Genomic DNA, 19455 nt, shown 5'->3' with positions numbered 1-19455 from the left:
AGGCACTGCGAGCTCAGTTGCCTAGTCGCAGTGTCTGGCTGCAGGGTCTGAGACAGCAGTACTTACTCTCAGAGGCCACATGAGTCATGTAGGGCACGACTACCCCCGCCCCATGCTCTACCACCAGCCCTGTCCAAACAGTCGGCAGGGTTCCATCTCCCTGGCCAGAGTGATTGGCTCAGGAGTGGGTATGCATCCCAGCTGATGCATCCTGAGGCCAGGGCTCCCAAGAAGAGCCACTGTCTTTTCAGTTGAGAGCTGCTAATGAAGTGGATGAGTTAGCTGGTGGTGTCCCCAAGAGGAGCCTGAAAAAGCCAACAGAGAGGAAAGCAGAGGCAAAAGGAGGGGAGAGACTGAGTCCCACAGCCATTGTCTGAGCTTTGGATCGAGCGCTGCCTAAAGCCAATGTACCCCTCGACTTTTCCACTGTACAAACCAATACAGTCCCAGTTTTACTTAACCCTATTTGAGTTGGGTGTTCTGTCGTCTACAACCAAATTTTTTCTAATTGAAAATTTTCTAATCGCAATCCTCTTTTCTGGATACTTTGATCATTGAATGAGTATTTGTTGAGAAATTATTAGGTATCTGGTCCAAAACTATATGCTCAAAGGGCGATTATCCAGTTTAAGACAGTGTCCCTGCCTACCAGGAACTTACAGTCTCACTGGGAGAGATATGCCCACCCTACCCACCCCAACTCCATCAAAAGTTGGATAATATTAGAACTGCCTCAAGGCAGTATGTGCCAAATGCAAGGAGGGATACTCACTGCTGAGGAAGGAGTGCACTGGAGTGGCCTGAGAAGGTAAGGATGGGTCTTGGAGGACAGGGAAGATGCAGCTAAAAGATGAGTAGCACTTAGGCAGAAAGGAACAGAAGTGGTAGACCCCAGAAGCAGACGCTGAGACGACAATGCAGTGTGTGTATTTTATTTGGGAGATGAGCTCTGGAAATACGGGTAGGAAAGCGGGGTCAGGGAAGAGAAGGAAGCCAGTAAAAAGGGCACCATCAAGCTCATTACTGCAAGGGCACGGAGCTCTATCCAGTGTGCAACATGCTCGAGAATCATCCCAGCTGAGGAGAGAAGAAGGTATTTATCCACAAACTTTCTGCCCGATACTGGCTCCAGGCTGCTCCTGGGGCCATTACCTCACTGCTGGAAAATCAGGAAAAGCCTGGGCAACCAGGCACAAGTGCTAGTCCCACAGGTCTGCGACAGTCACCATTCTGCCTGACTGCCTTTGCACTGAGCCAGGACAACCAGGAGTTTTGTCCCCAACTGTATCATAAAACCTGTCAAGTGTCTTACTGAAGCCTGGGCAGTTTGGGGCCAGCGGGGAGTGGGTGAAGGGATGTTGGGGAATGGGGTACTATTTTTGTAATGTTAGCGCCCAGGGAATGTTTCAGGAGTCAACATGGCAAAGGCAGAGAGTGAATCCAGACCGTCTCCCCAGTTCCCCCCCAACTCTGCTGATCTCTGATGCTGAATTAGGATGAAACAAATCTGCTCCTCCAGAGAAGCCCAGGTGAGCCATTTGATCAGAGACATTGGATTTGCCTTTGTCCTCTGCCCAGCACAGTGGCCCAAATCCCCACAATTATGGTTTTAAAAAGCTGCTGGCCTTGGACAGGTACTTCTTTCTCATTTGCAAAGTAGAATTAATGCCAATTTCTTGTTGGCAACCCACAGTGTGTTTGAAGCATTCCTTGATTTAAGCAGAGTGCCTGCATTTTAATGAAAGATTCAAGGAAGAAATCCACAAACTACACTAAGAATACAGGTGAGGGGTGAATGTCATTTAGGAAGCCCTCGAGTGAGAGGATTCATATCACAAGGAAGATCTTTCCTTCTTTCCTTCATTCAACAAATATTTATGGAATCCCTACTTTGTGCCAGGTAAAGTGAACGAAACAAGCTTCTGCTTTCATATATAAATAAAAATATATACGTACATGTATATATTGTCAGGTAATTTGATGCTATGAAGAAAAATAAAGCAAGGTAAGGGGAGATACAGGGATAGGAGTGTGTTACTTGAAAAAGGCCTCTCTGAGCAGGTGGCATATGAATAGAGAGAGACCAAGGAAGGTGAAGAAGGTGGAGGAACCCAGGCAGGTAACTGGGGGGAAGGGCATTTTAGAAAGAACGAACAAGAAGACATTACCATACTGGTTTATAGGTTTTACATAAAGCATGTGATGCAGGTTGCATTAGCTTCCTATTGCTGCTGTAACAAATTACTACAAAATTAGTAAAATAAAACACATTTATTGGTTTACAATTCTAGAAGTCAGAAGTCCAAAATGGGTCTTGCAGGCTAAAATCAAGGTGTCAACAGATCTGTATTCCTTCTGTAGGCTCTAAGGGAGAACCTGTTTCTCTGACTCCTCTAGCTTCCAGAAGCCACCTGCATTCTTTGGCTTTTGCTCTTTCCTCAAATCAGTCCAAACTCTCTCTGCCTCAGTCATCAAATCTCCTACTCTGTGAGCCTCCTGCCTCCTTCTTATAAGGACCCTTATGATTATAGTGGACCCACCAAATAATCCAGGATAACGTGCTCTTCTCAAAATCCTTAAATTAATCACATCTGCCAAGTCCCTATTGGAACGTAAGGTAATCTATTCACAGGTTCCAGGGATTAGGACATGAATGACTTGTGGGGGTGGGTCATCATTCAGCCTACTGGTGTACAGCCAACGGTCATAATGCTGGGACCCCTGAAAAGGATGGCAAAATGTTAACTGTTGATGCAGGGAAATGGATACATGGGAGTTCATTACAAAACATCTATACTTTTGTACAAGTTTGAAAAATCCCATTAAAAAGTCTGAAATCTTTTGAGAAGGACCAGCTGAGGTTTAAGGGAAAACCTGGCTTTTGAATTAGAAAATTTAAGATCTATTTGCACATGAAGACATGTTCTAACTCATGAGTAATCAGAGAAACGCAACTTGAAATAATGAGATATGAAGATGGCGAAGATGAGAAAGTGGAATGCCACCAGCTGGCAGAGGTGTGGGGGGAGCGGAGCCTGTGCAGCCATGCTGAGAGCAGCACGGCCCTGCTCTGACCTGGCGCCCAGCACAGAGGTCCGCACACAGGTGCACAGGGCGAGTGCAAGGAAGTGCTCCGCGCAGCTTCGTTTACGGCAGTGCAGAGCTGGGGACAACTTGTGTGTCTGTCACTGGCAGCGTGGGTGGGTAAACCGTGGGGCTTGCAACCCACGGAGCACTATGGCGTAGTCAGAAGCAACAGGTTTGATGTACCCACGGCAATAATGGACCTTAAAGGCATCAAGTTGAAGGAGAAACAAAGTAAGAAACAAATTCTCTGTGAAAAGTCAATTCAAAATACTGTCCCACAAGACAAAAGTCCTCATTTGGAAAGACACATATAAACTAGGAAATGGGACTTCCCTGGTGGTGCAGTGGTTAAGAATCCGTCTGCCAGTGCAGGGGACATGGGTTCGAGCCCTGGTCTGAGAAGATCCCACTTGCCGCGGAGCAACTAAGCCCTTGCGCCACAACTACTGAGCCTGCGCTCTAGAGCCGGTGACCCACAACTACTGAGCCCGCGTGCCACAACTACGGAAGCCCACGTGCCTAGCGCCCGTGCTCCGCAACAAAAGAAGCCACCGCAATGAGAAGCCCGTGCACCGCAACAAATAGGAGCCCCCACTTGTCGCAACTAGAGAAAGCCCGCGCGCAGCAACGAAGACCCAGCGCAGACATAAATAAATCAGCAAACTATGGCTCTCAGGTCAAATCTGCCCTTTGTTTTTGTAAATAACGTTTTATTGGAACACAGTAACCCATTCGTTTAAGCATTGTCAGGGGAAGCTTATCTGTACAAATGACGGTAACATGCCATACACTAAGGGCCTGATTAACTTAACCCTCTGTGCCAGAGGTGAAAAAAACAAAGAAGGTGGTAAGAAGATCTAGGCTTGAGTCCTCACTAGCTAAGAGAGCCCTGGGAAGTCACTTTTCCTGTTTGCTCCTCAGTTTTGACTGTAAAAATGGGGCAATATTCATCTTAGAGACAATATACCTGCAAGTGCCTTGTGAATTATAAATGGCTCTTCAAATGTGAAGGCTTCTTAGTATCAGGGGTGGGAATGGTATCGCAAACATGTGTCCTCCTATAATCCAATGTTGCCTTCTTCCCAGACTTCCTACTAACAGTGTCTTATCCTTTCTCTTCCTTGCCCACTCTATGGAGACACTAACGATAAGGAAGTAGCCAGAAGGGAAGGCAAAGAGAAGGGAAACTGCAGATCAACAGGATCCACAAATGGGAAGCAAGCTGGGAAAAAAGTTAGAAAAGCTTATCAAGGGGAGATGGGTTGGACCTGACTGTGGCCACTGTCCAACAGGCCTCAGAAGAGAGCCGACTTAGGACGTAATATCGCCTCATGACATCCGACGTAGAGGGATGAGGGAAATTGGCAATTTCTGGTAACAAGGTCCAACAGCTACCATTGCTTAGATGCTGAGCACAGAGCAGGCGTATGCTGAACACCTCACGTACATAACCTTATTTATCCCAAGTACCTCGTACCATGATCCCATATGACAGATGAGAATATTGAGGGTATCAAAGGTTCAGTAATTATTCCAAGGCCACAGAACTAGGAAGTGGCAGAAGCAGTTCATTCAGCCCTCCCCACAACCCTACGAGGAATCATCACCGCCGCATAGATGTGAAGTAACACAGCTGAAAGTGTTTGCAGCAGGGCCTCAGAAGAGTGACGCCGAACGTCCCAACTTTCACCACCACTTCAAAACGTCTCCCTGAGACCCAGGGCCCAGACGACCATTTATTAGAAAAGCCCGTTCGCTTTCTCGTGCCCTGAGCCATGCCATCCAAGAGAACATTCTAAGAAGTAAAAGCAGACTTGAGCGCTGCTGGAGACCTACCTGCGAGGGGCTGAGCAGCCTGCTGTGCACATTCCCTTCCTAAAGGCGTCCAGCTCCTTGCTGTCAGTAATTGAAGGGAAGGCTACCTGGTGTAACTAAGAAGCTGAAATTTAAAGGGGAGATGGCATAAAGATAAGAAAATCAGCTTTGGAGGAGGGAACAGGACCCTAGGCCTAGTCGTGAGAACTTGGGCAAGTCGCTTCTCAAACTCTGTCAAGTTGGGTTTGCTTCTTTGCAAATGGAGACCTTCTTTCCTGCTTGAACCTGACCCACAGTTCCCAGTCATTTAAAAATTAATCACAGTAATAATCTACTGGGTACTTGATCCTGGGAAGGGACTATGCCCTTTTACATATACTATATAATTTTAGACTTAATACAAACGTGTGAAGTAAATACTAAACTATCCTCATTTTATAGATGGCAAAGCTTAAAGTAACTTCCTCTGTCAACTCAGGATCTGAATCCAAGACTGCCTGACCAAGAAGAGCCCATGATTTTAACCCAAGGTATCTAAACCCTAAATTCACATTAGAACCAAATGGGGAGTTTTGGGGAAAAAAAAAAAAACCTGATGTGTGAGCCCAATCTTAGAGATTTTGATTTCATTGGTCTAAGGTGGGGCTGGGTTGAGAACCACTGGCTTAACCGTATTACAAGGCAGCCCCCTATTAAAAACTGACCAGCTGCTCATGGTGCCCATTCCACGTCCATGCACAGAAATGCACCAAGGTGCCTTAATACAGCTATATAACAAACTAACATAAAAAAGCTTCATAATGTGTGGTACGTGGCAATATTCTCAAGCAATTAAACCTGGCTCTTAGTTATTCATACTACTTTATATAAATACAAATGAATATATTTGGCTTTGCAATTTTTTAAAAATCTGAATTTGAAAGGTATAGCATTCTGATAGCATCATTTTAGGTTGCTGGGTTTTGTTGTTGTTTTTCTTTTTTAAGGAAAGATATAGTAATATAAATGAGGAAAATGAATCAAGCAATAAGAGAGAGCTCTGGTAAAGAGAGTCCAGCCAACATTCCCACCCATACGGGAGTCCCAAATTGCAAGGGTGACCCTTAGGGTTCTGTTATGTAGAAGTTTACATCAGGGTGACTTTTTGCAAGGTCACAGTCAGTGAGGAAGGTCAAAGTGCAGTGAAGAGACTTACATTTTCCCTTTTAAATCCAGAATAAGAGTAATTAATCCTTAAGCTGTGCAACTAGACTTCAGCAAGTAGGTACTCCTCGCCAATTTCTAGGTTTAAGCTGAGATTGTCACTGTATATTAAAGTTGCATTCTGCGCTCTCAAAAACAATTTTCTCACCTGCTTATTAGCTAGCTGTGTGACCTGGGCCATTTAGTATCTCTCAGCCTTACTTTCTATATTGAGCAGTAGGAATAATACCCAGGGTTCTTCCCAGTGTTGCTGTTAGGACAGAATGTGTTCATCTGCGCAAATCAGTCTAGCACAGCGGCGGGAAGAGAGAGGGGCCTCACCAAATATCAGTTCTCCACCTTTCCCATGAATGCTCATGCTTGGTTACTGGACATAAGGCATGACTCAAACATATCCTTGGAGGATCTTGGAGCTAGCTTTTTCTGTTAAGAGTTCCGAAGTTTGTTTTAAATACAATCACAACTGTACCTTCACCATAAGCCTTGTTGATTGGATTAGGCTTATGCATCAAATAGCACAATCTCACATAAGACCTGTAAGTGTTGTATGTTACCTGAGTCAGGATGAGCTAAATATATTGTAGCAACAAAGAGTCCCCATACCCCAGTGGCTTCTACAAACGTGGGTTTATTTCTTGCTCATTTCCATCTGGGGTCAGCTGGGAACTTTGCTTTGTGTGGCCTCACTCTGGAACAGGGCCAGAGGGAGATCGGTCAATGGGAATCACACACTGACTGTGCTCTTAAAGCTTACAGTCTCACTTCTACACTGGCCTAAAGTGAGCGAGTCACGTGGCCATACCTAACTTCAAGGGAGATGAAAAAAACGACCACCTGCCTGGAACCAGAAATATTTGGAGAATCACACTGATGACCACCACAGGGATCTTACAGTTTACAAAGCATTTGTCACAATGATTGCCCAATTCTCAAAATATCCAAAGTAGCAATTAATTAATTATATGTGATAATTCAATTATGAGGAGTCAGCAAACACGAACAAAAACAGAGAAAACCCAATGTAAACAGTTTGGGCAACTCTGCCCACTATTCTGAGTGAAAGTGCCTCCGGCTTACGAAGCGTTGAACTTGCTCTTTCCTCAAGACGTGTCTGCCTCTTGAAGTATGTCTTCGGTAATGAGTGGGATTCTCATTTTGATTGATATTCTCTAGTAAATGGCCTCTGAATGAAGGCCAACTATATCAATTCTCAGCTTAAAAACTGTGATCTTTCAATACTGAAGGAAAAACTGGCCATTTTTTTTTTTTTCTTGAAATAGCTCAGCATGCATCTCTAATACAGCACCTTCTTGGGGAGATTTAATTTGGACTATATAATGATTTTTGCCTTAAGGTCTGACTTCAGTGTCTGGCCCCTGGGTGAAAGATGAGACTTCACTTTATCCCACTCCAAAAGAGGAGGGAATGAACAAAGGCTCAGCAGTCAAATAACAAGGACACTGAGGAAGGAAGCGGCTTAAATCCCCATCTCCTCAAGGCAAGTCCCCTGTGAAGGGATAGCTTAAATGCATCTCAAGCATTGTGTGGCCCTCTGGGTCTGGCCCCTGGCTCAGTATTTCACCCACCTCTTGCACCCTCAAGATCAAAGTGTGAGGCAGGAGGCTAAGAATAGCCTCCTCTTTTCTTAGTTAATCCTGGCAAGGAAGTGTTCTGGTTTCAAAGCCTGACCACTGGGTGTCAGGCTTCAGGGGGAAAGAAAATAGAGATGGTTTATCAACCCCACTTAATTATGCCAATAGAACCCAAGTGAGATTTGCTAAAGGATAGAAAATCAGCTGGCCCAAGTATGTCAATATGTCAGGGAATGCTCACTAAACTTTCACTCATCTGATTAAATCAATAAATATTTATCTTTTCTACATCTGTAGGAATAATTCATTAGATAGCACAGTGCTGTGCCCCTAATCCTCTCTTGATTTAAAGATTAAAGGGGGGTACTTCCCTGGTGGTCCAGTGGTAAAGAATCTGCCTTACCATGCAGGCGACGCAGGTTCAACCCCTGGTCAGGGAAGTAAAGTCCCACATGTCACAGGGCAACTAAGCCCGCCCACCACAACTAAGAGAGAGAAAACCTGCACGCCACAACTAGAGAGAAGCCAGTGCGCCGCAAAGAAAGATCCCACATGCCGCAACTAAGACCTGACACAGCCAGAAAGAAATTAAATAAATAATAAATCTTTAAAAAAAGATTAAAAGGGAGTGGCCAATTTCTATATCAAGCAATTCTAGAGACAGATCACCTGAAATCTTCCTGCAACAAAACACCTGAGAATGCAGAAGAAATATAACAAGATCTTTTAAAATGCGTAACTGAGCACAGCAGGAAATAGGGGAAATCCCCAAGATGGGGATGGAGGAAGCAACCGACAATTCAAGGAAGGATTAGGTGAGTGGGTACGCTTTGACATTTGCCAAACTTGGCAAGACAAGGACGGGAGGAATGGGACTAAGGGGTGGAGCACAACTGTGATTTCTTCATAAAGCCTTGGCCTTCAAAAAAGCAAGTCTCTAGTGGCACAGATATGACAAGGAAGTTCAGTTTTGCACTGGCTGGGGGTAGGGTAAGGTGTTAAGGGAAATAACAATGCTGTGGAGATAACTGAGCTCTCCCTGCTCAGTTATCTGCTCTCCCCACCCTTTACCTCCACCTTCAAGGTTTGAAACCCATCTCTCACTTAGGCTTGAAATCTTGGGCAGGTTACATAACCTCACAGCACCTCATAAATTTAGTTTATGTTAAGTGCTTAACACAGTACTTGGTACATAAAAGTACTGTTCAAAAATCATAGGGCAAATCAAAATGTGTTTGATATGTGTTTTTCTTCCAGAGTTCAAAATTTTTCCTTAAGAAAAAGTCCAAAAATGATTTATCTCCTTAAGTTAAAAAATAAAGAAGTCAAAATTTTCATTATTTGAAAACTGAATGAAAAAGAAGTACACTCCATCTTTAGTTGTAAAGGACCAAGATTTCACATGCTTATATGATGCTAATCAAATGATTAGAAAAAAACAGCCTGACATCAGCAAAGGTTCGAAACTCCCTCCACAATGAAATTACTAAAATAACACATACACAAAATGTTTTAGTAACTATTATCCAAGTTCCCTTAATGCCACTGGCATAGTTTAACAACAGTTTTTATTTGGGAAAAGAAAGAAATCAAAAGGGATTATAGGGCTTCCCTGGTGGCGCAGTGGTTGAGAGTCCGCCTGCCGATGCAGGGGACACAGGTTCGTGCCCTGGTCTGGGAAGATCCCACATGCCGCGGAGCGGCTGGGCCCGTGAGCCATGGCCGCTGAGCCTGCGCTCCACAACGGGAGAGGCCACAGCAGTGAGAGGCCCACATACCGCAAAAAAAAAAAAGGGGGATTATAAATATAAAAGCCACCATGTATGTAATTGCACAGGGGGGAAAGCCCTCACTTGGAATGAGGAAACAAAGTAACAAAATGAATGACCTTGAAGCAAACTTGGTTATTTCAGGGCTTTGATTTTCTTTGAAAATGAGAATCTGAAATCAATGGCTTGAGGTCCCTTCCAGCATTTCCTTTGATTTTGACGGCTGCTGCAATGGCACAGAAGTTATCCATTTGGCCCTCCCATTCCACAAAAACAAAGCACATTATCATTTTAAGAGTCAAAGAGTCAAATTGTTGTTTTGAATTTTAAAGCACTACATAACTGCTAAGGTTAAAACTCCCCTCTTTCAAAAATCCGAAAAGGTTGAATCATCAGAGGATAGAACCCATCACCACTGAAAACCAAAGTGGATTTTCAACCTAGTAGAAAATCTGAATTGACAAAGCATGCAAAAATTAGCTCATATAGCTGCAGCCTTCCTCCATGAGTATCCTGGTAAATGCTTAGTGGTTTAAGTGTTTATTGTTTATGCTGCAGAAAGCAATGAGGCTGGAAGCATGAATGTAATATGCCCAGAAACTAGAATCTTCATTCAACAGGGAAAGAGTTTTCTTCAAATAAAAATAACACAACTAAAAAATTCCAAACTCTTAAAAGGTTTAATTTTTTTCACAGGATTCTTTTTTTGGGGGGGAGGGGTAACACATGGGAGCAAACCACCAACTGTCAATCATGTATTTGCAAAATTCCTGATATTTTACAGTCACTGGATTTACATACATTTGTAAGTGATGTTTCTCCACATACACATACAGTGAAAGACACTGTCCAAATAACTTCTGATGTAAAGTAGAACTTCGAAAGAGAAATCACTTAAAAAATCAAATCTTATATAATAAAAATACTTTAAGCACAGCATTCACACATTTGACGGTAGATCCCAAATGCTTATCTAAACAGAGGGAATGCAATTAAGCTGCCTTCACTCAAAATGGTGCCAGAGGGCAACTACCCCATTTACTAGCCACTGATAAGTCATGACAACACTATTTCACAGCCCATCACCATACTTCTGAAGCCCCACACCCCACCCCAGGATTCAGGATTTCCTCAACACTAGGGACTTATCTCAAAAGCCTCAGTTCAGAACAGTAAAATAAATAAAGATCGCAATGCCACATTCAGAAACTAGGTAATGGCTTGGAAGTAAAAAGGGGGCAGGGGAGAAATGAACTGTCACTTATCTGTTTTTCTAAGTTTTCTATTTTTTAATAAATAGCAAAACTAAACTTAAAACACTAACTTAAAAAATAAATCTAGCAGACTTAGAAATTCTGTGGGAAACCCAATGGCCATGGAAAACTTTTAGACCACTTATTAGTAGGTCTTTGTTCAGATACATGGTTCAGACATAATTTAATAATACATATGAACATGGTTATAGTATTTATATTTACTAACGAGAAGAACTTGGCAAAAGACACAATATTCCTTTTCACAATAAAAGTTTTGAAAAGATTCTTTAGATATCATATGTATACAAAAGCTATTAGTATTCATTTTTAATACAAAATAAGCTAATTTCCTTACTTATACCATTTAAATATTATTTTTCTCTCTTCCCTTATGGAACTGGGGGGGGGGGAAATGCTACAGAAGAAAAACAACTGATGTTTCTGCTAAATAGTTCAAAAAGTCTTCCGTAAGTCTAAACACCTGCTCCTGCTTGCCTAGCTGTGTCTAAACCCTGTCAGGAGACTAAAAAAGGAAGGTCAAAACAAATAAGGCCTTTCCCTGGAACCTCTACTGGACCCTTTGAGAGTGCATGACATCCTGAGTTTCCCTTGTAGACAAATACTTCAGACGTTTATTTGTAATCAGATACTGACTTCAGTAGATTACAGCACAGGATCGATAAACAATCACAGTCACTACACTATCAATTCATAAATATAATGTGGATTATCCATGAAAAACTTGTGATTCCTTTCAATACATTCAATACATTCTTTTGGGGTACTTCCCGGCAAGCATCCCCTGGCATATAATAAGGAAAAGAAAGCACTCAGGTTACTTAAATCTTCTTGTCATATTCACAGCAGTATCAATTTTTATAACAGGGGAATCTCTTTCCAGGTGACTCTGGCTAAGAATCCTAAGAGTCAGGGACTAATAAACAAGATAGGCCTCTGGAAGGCGGTCACAATAAATATTTCAAAGTTCGTGTAAAGAATGGAGCTTTACTCAGGCCCCACGAAATACCCAATCATATTTGTAACAATGGAATAGGAAAAGTTGCTACTTACAGGCATCCACTGGACCAGGTGTTAGTTAATATACTATTTCATTTAGTCAACCCAACCCTTTGGCAAAGTATTATAACCAATTTCCCTTAACAAATGAGGACGCGGTTAGGTAAGTCACGTCCAGTATTTCAAACCCCATCAATCAGTTTCTAAAGCTCATTACACGATATTCCTACCCCATATTCCTCAGATAATCTGGTTTCTAGTCTGGTGGTTAAAAAAGGAGTAGGCAGTCTAAGAAGTACCCCCATCACCAGTGAGGAAGCAACAATGCAATAAGAAAAGCAAACGTAAGAAAGAAAGCCACGGTGGTGAGATTTTTTAAATATCTGCTGAAAAGTTACTGCATACCACACCTAATGTTAGGTACTAGGGACACAGTGACATGTGACACAGCCCCTGCCCTTAAGGAGCTCACAGCCTATCAGAGAAAAACAGCCTTAAATACTCAACACTCCAAGGACAGAAATGGGTAAGACAATCATCATAATGGCTCGAAATCACAGGGAAAAGCAGTTTAGCGTGAATTAAGTAGGAGGGAATATGATTCACTTCGGTTTGGAAATATTTCTCATCCCCAAACTAAACAAGTTAACTTTTGGATTATGTTCACTTCACGCTAGCATATTACTGATCCACTTTAAAAACAAGAAATAGTTGCAGTGAAAATCCATACTATAATAAAGCAAGTTACTGGTTAAAAAAACATCCCATGAGCCCCTGTAGTACCACTCGAGGAAGAGGAGCACCAGAATGCAGTAAAGTTCCTTCTCCTATTTCCTTGTGAACATTACACCAGAACGGAAAACTAGATCCACCTCGCTCACACATGTGCCTATGTGGATAATGTTCTAAACTTACGTGAGATCACAATCTGAGAACCATGCAATCAATCAGAGACTCCAACTAGGCTTTATATATCCAAGCTCCCTAGTACACAGCTCAGGGGAAATCCATCAAGCAGTGCAGGGAGCCCTTAGGCTGCGAGAGGAATGCCAGTTCCGCTGAGTGGCCACGTGACCTTGGACCTCAGTTCTTCTGGGGAGGAAAAAAAGGGGAGGGGGGGAATAATGCAGTCTACCCTAGAGGTAGGAGATTGAGTTCTGATCAAGGACTCTTCAGAGTTCCTATGAATTATTTTAAAAGTTGCTATTGATTGCTTTCTCTTTTCCTCCACCATGACCATCATTTCTACTGCCTTCAGTCTACCTGTTTCTTAGTGAGAACAGGACAATAACTGCCCAAGAGAGCTGTTCATGTGAAAGTCCTCTATACTAAAAGATATCCAATATTACCTTTCTCTATAGTAATTACACAAACTGTGGGAAATTTGGGCTTCAAAGACTTTTCTTAACCCGGATAAACAAAATACCTTGTACCAAAATTGACACGAGCGGATCTCGATCATCACATTACTTTGAGACATCTCTAAAGCAATCAGGACTTTCTGTACAAACTCCTGTTTCTCTGAGGTAATTAAGCGTCTCTAATAAAGGCAAGGAAAAAACAGAATCAGGCATTCAAAGTTTAAAAAACACCTTTACGTCATCGGTCCAGCCTCTCTTAAATGTAAAAAAGGTAAACAATGAGAAAATAAAATGTAAACTATATTTTAAATTACAAAAAATTTCATTAATATAATTAATCATGGGAAGTCATGATAGCACAAAGCAGCCAAATATAAAGCTTTTAAGAATTTCTAAGTAAATACTTTACAAAATAGTCTTCAGTACATGTTTTTGTACTAAGGAGAATTGAGGCTGTACAATAAAAAGCAAATATACTAAAGTAATACCATACGCTCACTATTGCAATTCAGAAATGAAATTCTAATCATTTTTTCTACAATTTACTGCACAAATTTATCTATCATTCCTTAAACATTAAAATGTTTCCCTTGTAAAGAAGAATGTTAGCACTGGTAAATTCTCCCTGCGAGTCAAATACTAGGTTCTTTGACAAGGTACTATAATATATAATAGAACTAGTGCCAAAGAGCTGAAGTATTCCCCAGCATCTGACCTTAACAATTCTACTTCTTTATGTGATCTAAAATAAACAACACTCACCTCTGTAAGCATTAAAATAAATTTCCACTAGCATGCCTCTAATTGTGCATCAGATTTGGCTAAGTCAAAATTTCTTTCAACTGCCAACAATTCTACATATGAATAACAAATTAAGCTGAAATTAAGACACCTCTCAGCAAAAACATGACATTTATTACCGAGTGTAGAATGTGTTCACCAATGCCATTAACCAAAAATCGCAAGAAAACAAGGCATAAGGAAAATTCACTGCTACTTGATGAGTTTACGGGTATAGTTGCCATCCAAATCTAAATACATGGAATGCATTAAACTTTAAGTATAAAGAACATCTGCTTTGCCTAAATTTTTTTTTTTTAATGGCAAGATCTTAAAAGACTTTACCACTTTTCTCCATGCCTACTATAACCATCCTCAACCTGGGGCAGCCTTCTCCCTGTTTTCAGTTCCCAGGCTACAACCACAGAAGAGGAACCTGAGCAGAGTGAATTTACTATCAGATTCCTAAGATCTAAACCCGCCCATGAGGAAGGCATCCCTTTGATGATCCTTTGCTTACTCACAATCAAACCACTTAACCAACTGTCACGCATTACTCCCTTCCCTCAAGCCTAAACTTGATTTCCAGTGCACACTAAGATCAATACATTCCCCCACCCCCATCAAAACAGAGGCATTTAGGGCTTCCCTGGTGGCGCAGTGGTTGAGAGTCTGCCTGCCGATGTAGGGGACCCAGATGTAGGGGACCCAGGTTCGTGCCCCAGTCCGGGAAGATCACGTGCCAAGGAGCGGCTGGGCCCGTGAGCCATGGCCGCTGAGCCTGCGCGTCCGGAGCACAGCGCAACGGGAGAGGCCACAACAGTCAGAGGCCCACGTACCGCCAAAACAAACAAACAAACAAACAAACAAAACAGAAGCACTTGAGTTAGGGTCCCTTAACCCTCCCTTCTATCTTCACCTTAGTCTTTCTAAGGAAGTTTTCTCATTTCCTAGGCTACCACCACCAAGCTTGGCCTCAACCCGTCTCTCTTAAAGACACAGGTCCAAGTTTTCCCTAAAAAGGTTCAGCTGGGTCCCCTTCTTTAAAAAAATATCCCTCCCATCTTGATCTCAATCCTAACCATGCAACTTCTTGTAAAAAGTAGCCTTGGCAAGCTTTTCCTAGTTCAAAACCCTCTCTCTCTCATTCAACAATGCCTAACAGAGGGCAGGTTGGCCATGCAAGGGACTCAGGCAAACTGAAGAAAATGTGCCTCCCCTCCAGGGGCCAGCCACAAACCCCACTGCGGATTACTGAGTGCCATGCTAAACATCAGGTAGGCCTGTCCTTGCCTGACCTATGAATATTTTGAAAAAACCTTATGTGATCATCTTTCCCTTTCTAAACAACGGCTCTACTTGGTTTGAAACACCCCACAGTCACATAAAACAGATGAGCTGGCTGAAATCTGGCTCTTTTGGCTACCCATTTGCAGCCTCTGCCTTAAACATAAACGAGCTAATCCAATGATTTTGTAGATTCACAATTCTCATCTACCCATAAAAGTGCACCATCTAAACTTTTATTTCTTGGTTTTTCACCTCTCCAATTCCCTTATTGTAGCTTCTATACTTGTAACCTCTGTCATTTCTCTCTCTACGTGGCAACTAGGATCACAATAAAATGATCTGAAGCCTAGATTCGCAGTTGGCACACCAAACCATTTCATTCACTTGTACCCTAAACCAGCTATCCTTAATGACTCCTTTGCTTTATGTCACTACTTACTCTTGCCCTTTCACTCTTATTCTTCTGTTTGGGTTCAATCTTCTTACCTGGATTATAATGTTCTAAGTGGCTTCAGTGTCCCTCACTACTTCCAATCTATCCTCTATAGTGAACTCAGATCCACTTTTTTTTTTTTTTCGGTACGCGGGCCTCTCAACTGTTGTGGCCTCTCCCGTCGTGGAGCACAGGCTCCGGACGCGCAGGCTCAGCGGCCATGGCTCACGGGCCCAGCCGCGCCGCGGCATGTGGGATCCTCCCGGACCGGGGCACGAACCCGTGTCCCCTGCATCAGCAGGCGGACTCTCAAACACTGCACCACCAGGGAAGACCCTAGGATCCACTTTTAATCTAGCCTTTAAAGCCCTCCACAACTCGATCCCTACCTAAATTCACAGCCTCATCTGACCTCACTCTATAGCGTATACTCCAGCCAAAATGGAATATTTGCTGCCCCCTTAACACACCATCAAAACTGGCCCCGAATGCCAAGAGCACAAACCATTAAAGGGGAAAAAAAAAAATAGATAAATGGGACTTCATCGGTATTTGAAAGTTCTGCTTTTTGAAAGACACCCTTAAGAAAATAAGTCAACAGGCTGGAAAAACATTTGCAAGACATGTATCTCATCAAGAACTTGGATCCAGAATACATGAAGAACTCAACAATAAAACTAATAATAAAAAGGGCTAAAGATGTGACCAGTCACTTCACCAAGAGATGTGAATGACAAATAGGCATGTGAAAAGATGTTCAACACCGCTAAAGATTGGTCGTGCAAATTTCGTCACAGTGAAATGCAAATGGAAACCAAAATGAGGGACTACACACCTACTTAAATGGCTGAAATTTTAAATAAAAATGGGGGACTCCCCTGGTGTTCCAGTGGTTAAGACTCCGAGCTTCCAGTGCAAGGGGCAAGGGTTTGATCCCTGGTTGGGGAACTAAGACCCCACGTGCCGCTCAGTGTGGCAAAAAAATAATAAAGGAGGGTGGTAATTACAAAACACTGGCAAAAATGAAGAGCAATGAAACATGCACTGACGGTGGGACAGCAAAATAGTACAGCACTTTGAAAACTGTTGGGCAACTTCTCATAAAACTAAACATGCGTTCCTAGGTATTTACACAAGAGAAATAAAAACCGATGTCCACGCAAACACCTGTATGCAAATAGCTTTACTCATAATAGCAAAGGCTGGAAATAACTCAACCTTCCAGCAACAGGTGAATGCATAAACAAATATGGTACATACATAATGGACTACTGAATATACCTATATATGCAACATGGATGACCCTTAAGAGCATTATGCCCAATGAAAGAAACCAGACACAAAAAAACTACAACCAGTCTGATTCCATTTATGACCTTCTGGAAAGGGCTAAACTAAAAGGACAGAAAGTCTGTGCACTTGCAAAGCTCTTGGGAGTCGAGCAAGGGGATTAGTGAACAGCGGGACAGGGGGAAACATTTTTGGGGTGATCAAAATGTTGTGTATCGTTTGTGGTGATGATTACACAACTGTATAGATTTGTCAAACTTCACCAAACTGTAGACCTAAATCAACATGGTAGTTTGCTGTATGTAAATTATACCTCAATTAAAGCAGAACAACTGTCTCTGGACCATGACTCTTGGCCTGATAATGCTGTTAATTGTCTAAGAAATACTTAGTGCCTATTGCAATCCTAATAATTGTTTGATGTGCAACTAAACCACAAAATTTCCTGATTACTTAACCCCAAATTTGCAAATGGCTGCCTAGAATCCAGCTTTAAGAGTTAAGAAAAAAAAAATCTAAAATTTATAATAGGGAGACTTAACATATAAATTCGAATTTCCAGCTTGGTTTAAAATACCATCAGGCAAAAAAAAAAAAAAAAACCATCAGGCATTGTCACATGAGAGCCAGGGATGTGAGCTTACCCCAGCCCTTAACCACTTCCAATGGACTCACACTTAACCATTTGACTTACTTGGCTGCTTATTTATCTCACTTTACTCAATACTTGACTAACTAATCCTTAACCTATCCTTCCTCTCTGATACCTATAGTTCTTTACCACATTCATCATACCTTGCTTTATATTATGGATCTTTGAACACATTTTAAAAATCCCAACCAGACCATAATTCCAGACGGTCTCTGAATTATCAATCTATTTTTATAGACTCACACAATGCCTTCCAGAGTTGGTACTTAATAAAATGAACAGTGATCGGTATTACTAAGCGATGTATACAAAAATTGTATGAAGGAATACCAATAACAATAAAACTTCTATCAGGGAGAAATGTTAAAAACAAGTTATAAATGTAGTTTTCCCATGAGTTCTCAATCAGGTTCCATTTACTACAGTCTATTATTAATTATAAATGAAGACTCTACAAAAAATAGCATCTTTTCAAACAGAATAAAACAGGCCCACATATTAAAAGAATGCAAGAAACTTGCCAAATACAAGTAACTCCCAGGTTTGGGTTAAACTTAGTGTATGACTGATAACAGAGGCTGCTTTTGCTAGGCTAAGTTCAAGCACTTTAGAAATGAGCAATTAACAGTCCAAGCTAGAGAATTCACAGTAAGCCAAACAGGAAAGTTCCCAAAATCTAGCCGGTGTATATCAACAGAAGTACTTAAAAGTCACTACAGCAGTAAGTTCTCAATAAACACATTTGCCTTGATGATGGCAAGATAACTATCTGACCACTTGTACGATGGTTATCTTTTACCTACGGATAAAACATCCACCTATTTTATCCATAAGTATGGTACGAGGGCACCTCTAAAAATGCCTGGAGCCAGACCACAATCCCCTCCTCTACTTTCAGTAATATAGGGTAATGTAATCTTAAGTTGCATTAACAGAAGCAATGGCATGTCTGGTCCCCTGGGAAATACAAGTTCCACGGCACTTTGCCCAGCTTAGACCACAGTATTGACTACAATCCAGAGAACACCCAGCAGAGGTTAAGCAGGAACATTCATGATATCTATAGAAACCGTATCAAAGAGGAAGGCTGAGGAGGAAAACAGGCTGTACAGCCTAAATAAGAATAAAGGAAGATGACAGTTAACTCAAATAACTAAATGGCATCATGCAGAAGAACAGCCAGGCTTATTTAACTTTACTCTAGAAGAATTAAAAACAATTAGTTACAGTGAAAGAGTATGCCCAGCATTTCTAAGAGAACTATTAAGATGTCTTCTAAAGTAATGGTTTTGCTCTGAAGTATCTGAGCAAAGGAGATGGCCATTAAAATTATTTAGAAAAGAATCCCAACTATTTGCAGGTACCTTACAAACCTAAAATTCTAGAACTAAGTCATATACTATATTAAAAATTCAGCATAGAATCCTTTTATTTTTGCAATTCTAGCTAAATGGACTGATTACAGGGTATGTATTTTATCCTGCCCTATACCCCCAAGTTGTGTTCATTTCCTCGGCCTTTACAGACAAGCGTTCTACTTGCTGATTGTCTTCCTTCCTTATGCTACCTATTCTGCACTCTGTATCTAGGGGTTCTGTATCCATGGTTGGTTGAATCCAGGGACCTGTGTTTACAGAGGGCCAATTGTACTATGCCATTTTATATAAGGGACCTGAGCATGCACGGATTTTGGTAACCACAAGGGGTCCTAGAACCAGTTCCCCACAGATACTGAGAATGACTATATTCACAACAAAAAGCAGTTCTACTTATTTTAAACTGAGAGATAAGGAGACCTCTCCAGAAAACCTTCAAAAAAGATTTTCTGAATTACTATGGAGGGAATTTTAATATTTTGGTAGGCACGATAATAGGGAATAAAAACTTGGTTTGCTCTGTTTCCAGGCAGC

Source organism: Grampus griseus, assembly GCF_964374135.1.
Source record: "Grampus griseus genome assembly, chromosome: 4".
In the NCBI taxonomy this organism is placed as follows: Eukaryota; Metazoa; Chordata; class Mammalia; order Artiodactyla; family Delphinidae; genus Grampus; species Grampus griseus.
Note: the sequence above shows the minus strand (reverse complement) of the source record.